Source organism: Dasypus novemcinctus, chromosome 22 (genome assembly GCF_030445035.2).
Source record: "Dasypus novemcinctus isolate mDasNov1 chromosome 22, mDasNov1.1.hap2, whole genome shotgun sequence".
NCBI classification, from domain to species: domain Eukaryota; kingdom Metazoa; phylum Chordata; class Mammalia; order Cingulata; family Dasypodidae; genus Dasypus; species Dasypus novemcinctus.
Genome location: NC_080694.1, coordinates 67,146,135 through 67,155,376, shown reverse-complemented (window position 1 = coordinate 67,155,376; position 9,242 = coordinate 67,146,135). Strand labels below are relative to the sequence as shown.

General features: G+C 47.7%; 1 pseudogene; it reads left to right on the top strand.

Annotated features, from left to right (window-relative positions):
- The first annotated feature begins 2,468 nt into the window (after window positions 1–2,468).
- Window positions 2,469–5,443, top strand: LOC101440345 (patr class I histocompatibility antigen, A-126 alpha chain-like; annotated as a pseudogene).
- The last annotated feature ends 3,799 nt before the right edge of the window (window positions 5,444–9,242 follow it).

Here is a 9,242-nt window from a genome sequence, read left to right as displayed (position 1 = left end):
TGGTGAGAACATAAATTTCTGTGGTTTAAAGCCACCAAATGGGGAGTAGAGGTGGCTCAAGCCATTGGGCACTTCCCTCCCATATGAGAAGTCTTGGGTTCAGTTCCTGGTGCAAACTGAAAAAAAAAAAAAGACAAGCACAAAATGAACAGACACAGAGAGCAGACAGCAAGCACAAATGACAAATGGGGGGAAATTAATAAATTAAATAAAGCCACCAAAGGTGTGAAAATTTGTTCCACCGGCAATAGGAAACTAACCCACCAGTATATTTTGGTTTAGTTTAGCCATTCTAACAGGTGTGTGCAGGGGCATCTCATGGCGGCTTCATCTGCTCTTCCCTAATGACAATGACTCTGAGCATGTTTTTATGTGCTTATCTGCCACCTGTGTATCTTCTTTCGGGAGGTGTCTGCTCAGACTTTACTCCTTTTAAAAACTTAGGTTGTTTTCTTATTGTTGAGAGGTTGTATTTTAAAATTTTTAAAAATCAGTTTTCTTGATACATATTAATAAAATAATCCTTCCAAAGTATACAATCAATAATACTTGACATAATCACAGAGTTGTGCTTTCATCACTTCAGTCAATATTAGGGTATTTTCATTACTTTAATAAGAAGAGGAAATGAAAAACAAAAAACTTAACCCCTAATAATCACCATACAATCTCTCTATCTTTTCCACGTTAGACATACCTGCTATTGGATCTTATTTTTCTTTCATTTCCCCTACCTCCAACCCTATTGTTTTGCTGTGTCCATTCACTGTGTGATCTTTTGTGTCTATTTCTCCTTTTGTCCTTTCTTCTTCTTTTCTCCTCTAGGATTCACCAGGATTTGATCCCAAGGACTTCCAATATGGAGAGACGTTACCTGTTACTTGTGTCTCCACAGTTCCTGGTTGCTGCTGCGTCTCACCTTGACTCTCCCCTTTGTCTCTCTCTTGTTGCATCATCATCTTGCTGCATGGCTCACCTGGTTTGCTGCAAGTCACACCTTCACCAGGAGGCCCCGGGAAGTGAACCAGGTCATCCCATATGGTAGACTGAAGCAATCACTTGAGCCACACCTGCTTCCCTCAGTGTCCATCTAATTCATTTGTATTTACATCTTGAATAGATTGAGCTTAACAAAAACAAAAATGACAGTGATGCAACCTAACCTTGGACCCAGGCTTTTTGGTGGCAAAGATGAAATTGCTTCAGTGTCTTGGCTGAATTACAGCCATTTTCACCTACAGCACTTGCTGTTGAGAGTCCCTGTGGGAATAAGATGGTGTGCTTGAGAAGGGTGCTGAGAACAATTTTAAAAACTTCTTAGAGGAAGCAGATGTGGCTGAAGTGACTGAGCTTTACCATACCACATGGGAGGACTGTTGAGTTTTAAGAGTTTTTTATGTATTCTGGGCAGAAATTCTCTATCAGAAATGTGGTTTGAAATATTTTATCTCTGTGGCTTGAGCCAATGATAAAATGTAAGCTCTCAAGAGAAAATTAGAATTTTGGAAAACTGGTATCCATCACCCTAACCTTGACAACTTTCCAATACTCACACATTTTCTGATGGGATCTGTGTTAATTGTATCAATTATCACCTTTTGGAAATGTGTAAAGAAACATGTCAGCACTGGAAGACATACATATCTCAGTGGGCCAATGTGCTACTTTCAAATCTTCTTCATTAGTACAAAATCCATTTAATGTGCAAAGACAGACCTGAGGATTTCCATGTCACACGATGAAATATTCAACAGATTTCAGACGACAACACACCTTTAGAAACTACACTCATGCACTTTTACTGTACTATCGAAGATGAATGTTAATGCTTACCTGAAAAGGCTATTAAAAATGCTCCTCCCTTTTCCAACATTTGTATCCAAAGCGGAATTTTTGCTCAAACCCAAATAACAGATTGAATGTAATATAAAAGTCCAGGAGTGCTCTACTGAGACTGCAGAGAAAGATTTGCCAAACTGTAAATTTATCCAGTCCTTTTTATTACATTTTTAAATTATGGAATTAGTTATCAACGTGTAATGAGTTTTGGTGTAAGTACTCCTCTATAGAAATTAGTATTTTAAATTCCATTTTGATTTCTAGTATCATCAGTACCAGTAGACGTCACCCAATTCGCCTCGGGGTCCTCACTCATTTGTAAGCTGTGAAGTCAGGACCAGGCCTCCCTGACAGGGGGTGACAGAATGCTCGGTGCAGGGGAGGGGTCGGAGCTAGTACAGGACCCGGTCTCGGCGCCCAGGGTCCAGCCCCGAGGCTGGCGTGTGGGGCGGGGAGGCCGAGCTGGGGAGTCCCCGGTCCCCGCAGTTTCACTTTTTCTCCTAGTCCGAGTCAGGCCCTTCTGCCCCGACCCTCGTGACGCGGGCCCGGGCGGCCTCCCATTGCGGGCCCGGTTCTGGAGAAGCCAATCGCCGGCCCCGCGGCCCATCCAGAACCCGCCCCGCCCCGCCCGAACTCAGCTTCCGCCAGACCCGGGGATCCGGTCATGGAGCCGGGGACCCTCCTCCTGCTGCTCTCGGGGGCCCTGGCTCTGACCCAGGCCCGGGCGGGTGCGTGCGGGGTCGGGGGACGCTACCCCGGAGGCGGGGAAGGAGGCCTGGGGGGCGCGGGGGGGGGGGGGTGGGCAGGACCTCGGAAGCCGCGTCCTCCCACACTGGTCCCCCACGCTGACCCCGCCCCCTTCACTGACTCCCCCCCCCGCCCACTGACCCCCCCCCCCCCATTCTGGCCCCCCAGGCCCCCACTCCCTCAGGTATTTCAAAACAGTCGTGTCGCGGCCCGAGCGCGGGGACACCCGCTTCATCTCCGTGGGCTACGTGGACGACACGCAGATCGTGCGGTTCGACAGCGACGCGGCGAGTCCGCGGCTGGAGCCGCGGGCGCCGTGGGTGGAGCAGGAGAGGCCCGAGTACTGGGAGCGGGAGACGCCGCCATGCAAAGCCTACGCGCAGACGTGACAGGAGGAACTGAGCAACGTGCGCGGCTCCTACAACCAGAGCGCGGCGGGTGAGCCACGGGGCCCGGGGCCCGCGCACCACCGGGATCCCCAGGACGGGCCAGGGCCGCCCCGAGACTCGGGTCCCCACTGCACCCCGAGGCCGCGGGACCCGGGAAGCCGGGAGGGACTTTTTCTCGGTTTCATTTTCAGTTTAGACCTGAGGGGACTGGACCCATCAGCGCGGCCGGGGCCCGGGCAATTAGGTGGGCGGACAGGTGTGCGGGGAGGTGGGCGGAGCAAATCGCTGGGCGGAGCCAACGGTGGCGGCCGGTAATGGGCGAGGCCTGGAAAGCGGGGCTGACCTCGGTCCGGGGCCAGGGTCTCACACCTACCAGGTTTTATCTGGCTGTGACGTGGGTCCCGACGGGCGCCTCCTGCGCGGGTACCGTCAATACGCCTACGACGGCGCCGACTACATCGCCCTCAACGAGGACCTGCGCTCCTGGACGGCGGCGGACTCGGCGGCGCAGATCACCCGGCGCAAGTTGGAGGAGGCCCGTGATACAGAGCACTCTAGAGCCTACCTGGAGGGCACGTGCGTGGAGGACCTGCAGAGATACCTGGAGAGCGGGAAGGAGACGCTGCTGCGCACAGGTACAGGGGGGCGGGGCGCCCCAACCCCAAATATCCTGTCCATTCCTGGTGGTCACATGATCGCTGCTAGAAAGGCCAGGAGAGAAATGGAAATTTCCTGAAGTTTCTGACCTTCCCGCAGACCCCCCAAGGACACACATGACCCGCCACCCCATCCCTGACCGTGGGGTCACCCTGAGGTGCTGGGTCCTGGGCTTCTACCCCGCGGAGATCACGCTGACCTGGCAGCGGGACAGGGAGGACCAGACCCAGGACATGGAGTTTGTGGAGACCAGGCCTGCGGGGGACGGAACCTTCCAGAAGTGGGCGGCTGTGGTGGTGCCTTCTGGGGAGGAAGAGAGATACACGTGCCAGGTGCAGCACCAGGGGCTGCCCGAGCCCCTCACCCTGAGATGGGGTAAGTGGGATGAAGTGGGGGCCTCTTCTAGGGAAGAAAGAGCCCTTCTGAGCTCCTCCAGAGGGTCAGCACTGAGCCTGGGGACAGGGCCCCTGACCTTCTCCCCTTCTCAGAGCCGCCTTCCCAGTCCCCCATCCTCATCGTGGGAATCGTGGCTGCCCTGGTCATCCTTGGAGTGTCTGTGGTGGCTGGAGTTCTGATCTGGAGGAGGAAGAATTCAGGTAGGGAAGGGGCAGGTCTGAGGTTTCTTGTCCCAGGGGGGTTTCCAGCCCAGCAGCAGTGTGCCCTGCCCCTTCCTGGTGCCGTGAAGCCCCTCCTCACACACGTGCCCATCCAGTCTGGGCCTGTTACTACACTTACTTTATACATCGGTGAGAGAAGTAGGACAATGTCCCCAGTGATGATGTGGAGGCTCCTGTTCCCAGCAGTCAGAGGGAAGGGGCTGCTGAGGACAGACCTCCAGGAGGCAGAAGGTCCACCCCACACATCCCCCACCTCGTGTCTCCTGATCCTGCCCCGGGTCTGCAGTCACAGTTCTGGAACTTTCCCTGGATCCAGGACTAGTTCTCAGGACCACGTGTCCTGCTCTCACTAGTTGTTTTTCCACAGGTGGAAAAGGAGGGAGCTACGCTCAGGCTGCTTGTAAGTGGGGGACAGAGGGGGAGGTGGTGTGGAGGGTCAAGGCTGGCCTGAGGCTTTGGGGAGTGTAGACGGAGCCCACGGGCAGCTCACCCCATCACTCCTTGACTCACATCTCCCTGTGGCTCTGACCAGACCCTGTATTTGTTCCTCTCCAGCCAGTGACAGTGCCCAGGGCTCTGATGTGTCTCTGGACGCTTCTAGAGGTGAGATTGGGGGGCCTTAAAGGGGAGAGGGGTTGGGCCAAGAGGACACGCCTGGGTCCTGGGAATTCCTTGGACATGGACATGAGGACTGTGGAGGGCTGGTCATGACGTCAGCATTTACAGAGATGACCTGAACGTGCTTTTGATTGTTTTCTTCTGTAGCCTGACAAAGCTGCTTCATGGGGGACAGAGAGATTCCAGAGCTGTTCACACCCCTCATGTGACCTCAAGACCCCCTTCCTTTGGATGTGAAGACTCCTTCCTCAGCTGGCATCTGTATCTGCATTCCTGTTGTATCCTGGAGGATGGGGAGGTAGCTCGCCCCCTGCCCCCCACGTCCCCCACACTGACCTGTGTTCCCTGCCCCGACCAACCGTCCTGCTCAGGAGAGCTGGGTGTGGAGCGTCCACAGCCCTGTCTTACTTCATGGTGCCCCGAGCTGCCCCTTTGTGCTTCCCTTGAAAATGAGAACCTGGTATGATTTTACTTTTACAAATCCTTGGTATTAGGTGGAAGTGAGGAATCAATTGAGGGGGACGAAGATTCTTAAACAAGAAAGAGGAAATATATTTCCCTGAAAACCTTCCAGAACTGTGTGTCTGCTGTGCTGAGTGTTGTTGTGAGGAGCTGAGGGTGGACAGGTCTGTGTCCAGTCAGGGCTCCATCCACGTGGGCTTCACACTGAGGAGGATCGACAGTTTCGACTTTATTTATTTCATGGTGGTTTGGTACTCTGCCACCTGCCCTCCCTCTCTTCCCTTACCCAGCTCCACTGACCCCAATGCTGGCTGCAGCCCAAGCCCATGGATTTGTAGAGCAGACCCTAGTGTAGACCCACAGGTGGACAATGGGTCTTAGCCTGGATTGCTCTTGTCTTGGAGGGAGTTGAAATTGTGCTGTAGTCACGGGGGGTAGAGGGGAGGGAGAGCAGCACTTCTGAGGACTGTCCTGGTGGCCTTTTTCTCATAGTAGGATTAAAAAACTTCAGCTCTCTACTACTTCAGTGGACCCTGTATGCAGTAGCATTTTATATAACATTTCTATTTCCTTGTCTATGCACACATTTCTGTCGTGAGGATCCATAACCTTTCTAGATTTTACATGACCCCATAAAAGTCTAATATACTTCCAGGTTTAGACACTGTGCTACTCAAAGTCTGGTCACGAGCAGCTGCTCAACACACTTTAGCAGACACAGGAAAATATATACAGCCTCCTTTGTTGCTTGAGTGTCTCCAGTCTGAGACACGATACTGTAGGGTCTCACTTGTTGCTCTCTGTCTCAGTTTCCTTCTAGGTCTCATTGTGGCTGGTAAATGGTCCACAGGGCAGCACTAGCCACAGACCACCCTGAGTAACATTGGTGGAGATGGACCGTGTTCCAGCACCTACCCTGGTGTCTAGTACCAGGAAGGAATTAATAGGTAGTTAAGGGGATTCCATTTTCTGTAATATGGTGGGTGCACTTTTATTTACTTTTTATTTTTTTTTTTTTAAGATTTATTTATTTATTTCTCTCCCCTCCCCCACACCCCAGTTGTCTGTTCTCTGTGTCTATTTGCTGCATCTTCTTTGTACGCTTCTGTTGTTGTCAGCAGCATGGGAATCTGTGTTTCTTTTTGTTGTGTCATCTTGTTTTGTCAGCTCTCTGTGTGTGCTGGTGCCATTCCTGGGCAGGCTGCACTTTCTTTCACTCTGGGTGGCTCTCCTTACGGGATGCACTCCTTGCGCATGGGGCTCCCCTATGCAGAGACACCCTTGTGTGGCAGGGCACTCCTTGCACGCATCAGCGCTGCACGTGGGCCAGCTCCACACGGGTCAAGGAGGCCCAGGGTTTGAACCGTGGACCTCCCATGTGGTAGATGGATGCCCTAACCACTGGGCCAAGTCTGCTGCCAGTAGGTGCACTTTTAAAGTTTTGTCTTCCACTTAAGAGAACTAAAAATAATAGGTAAAATTTAAAAGCATCCAATTAGTATTAAAGAAAAAGAGAATAATCATTTAGGCTAAAATATCCATATGTAAAGGCATCTATAGAGAAATTGCATTTATCCTGTGTTCATGTGTCAAATCTGAAAGCCATATTTTTATTTTTGGGGGGCTCACATGCTGAAATAGACAGGAGCTGATACAAAACCTTTTTCCTCTGGGGAATGAAATAGGAGTCAGTCCACCACCATGGAAAATCTAGGAAGCCAAAGGTTCATAGCCTCAGAGTAAGGGAGGAACAAAATGAATCTGTCTCATCCCCCAAAGAAGAGAGCTCTGAGGAAACGTGCCTTTTAGCCAATGGGATGGACAAAGTGGTGGGAAGGAGAAAGCAACTGTTTCTGAGGAATTGTAACCACCCGCCAGCCCTCCTGTGGTTTGTTGTCCAAATGCTTCTCACCTGTGGAACAAAAGTAACTTCAAGCCATGGATTTAATATTTAATACCCTGGATTGGTGGTGATCTGAAAATTGGAAGAAGGAAACAAGAGCCTCTAGAGAATTCCATATTTAACCTAAGTGTCAAAGATTTTTCCATGATTCTACAAGGAAGAAGTGCAGCTTATATCAAGAAATATATAAATGAAATAGAAAAAAGCATGGTCAAGAATCAGAAATAATAGTTCGTAAAGAGAGTCTCATAAAACTTCAATATTGAGATTATGAGTTGTAGAGTATAATATAACCCAAATTATTTTTTGTAAAGAAAAAAATGCTTAGCTTGAAAATTCCTGCAGAACATGAGAAACTAAATATGACTCAGCTGTTTTGTGAAAGAACTGAATATACTTCTCAGAAGTTTAAAATATCACAAATTGAATTAGAAACTCAGTTTGGAATTGTGCTTTGATCATGATGTAGAAACAGCAACCTGCCCTAAACAACTTAAAATTCAGAAAAATATAAACATTTTTCAGGCACTGGAGAACAGATATGCCGAGGATTTATGGTAGCTGAGATGAGGTAACAAAAGGGTTGAATTCTACAGTTTTCCAAAGCAAAGAGCAGGAGGGAAATAATAAAGATAAGACCAAAAATCAATAAGATAGAACATAGAGAAAAAGAATAAAACAGAAAGCTTTTTTGACTGGAAAATACCAATACATTTTGTACAGTTGTGGCTAGACTGATCAAGATAAAAAAGCCACAGATTACCAATATCAGGAATGAAAGAAAGGCTATCTATACAGACTCCTTAGAAAGTAAAAGGACAAAGGAGACACCAATAGATTTCCCAACCTAGATGAAATGAACAGTTTCCTTGAAAATCACAAATTACAAAAGAAGAAACAAAATTTTGTTCATGCCTTTATCAATTGTAGAAATTGAAAACCTTCCCATAGAAAGAACTGCAGGCCAGGAAGGTCTCATTGCTGAATTATATCAAACACATAATGAAGAAATAGTATCATTTCTACACAAATCCTCTCAAATATTAAAGGAGGAACAATTTCCAAGTCATGTTCAAGTTCAGCGTTACCCTCATTCAAAACCAGGCAAAGACATCACAAAGAAAGAGAAGAACACAACATTATCCCTCATGATCCTGGACTTCAAAATCCATACAAAATGTGAGCAAATCAAATGCAAAAATACATAAAGAGTATTATAGATCATGTCTTATTGGCCTAGCTGGGAATGCAAAGATGGTATAATATCTGCAACTCATCTCTATTCTCCAAATTAAACAGAATAAAGCACAAACACCATGTCACCATTACTGCAGATGCAGAAAAGCACTTGCCAAATGCAACATCTTTCAAAACAAAATCTCTCAGCAAATGAGGAATAGAAAGCAGTTTCCTCTATGTGCTTCGAGGCATCAATGAATGTCTATGCTAGCATCATACTCAATGATGAAAGGCTAAATGCTTCTTCCTAAGATCAAGTAGTTAAAGAGGTCCACTCACACCATTTTTATTTAACCTCATTCTGGATGTCCTAAGCAGTGCAAGAAGGCAAGAAATGAAATGCAAGCCCTATAGATAGTAAAGGAAGAAGTAAAACTGCCAGTATTTGCAAGCAGCATGATTGTGTGTGTTAGAAAACAATTTAAAAAATCTTCACAAAGTTATCAGAATAAAGAAATGGATTTAGCAAGGCCACAGGATACAAGGTTAGTACAAATACATTAATTCTATTACTACATACTAGTGATGACAAGAATATGACATTTTACAGATCCTCCACCTATAAATATTTCTCAATATTTACAAATATTGTAAAATCCTTATCTAACACCATGTGATATCTTGGGTTGAATCCTGGAACAAAAATAAAAGGACATTCATGGAAAAACTGTTGAAATCCAAATAAAGCCTATCGCTTCAGCAATCATAATAAACTAAGCATTCTTTCTTAGTTGTAACAAATTACAATGCTTGTTTAAATAATAACTACAG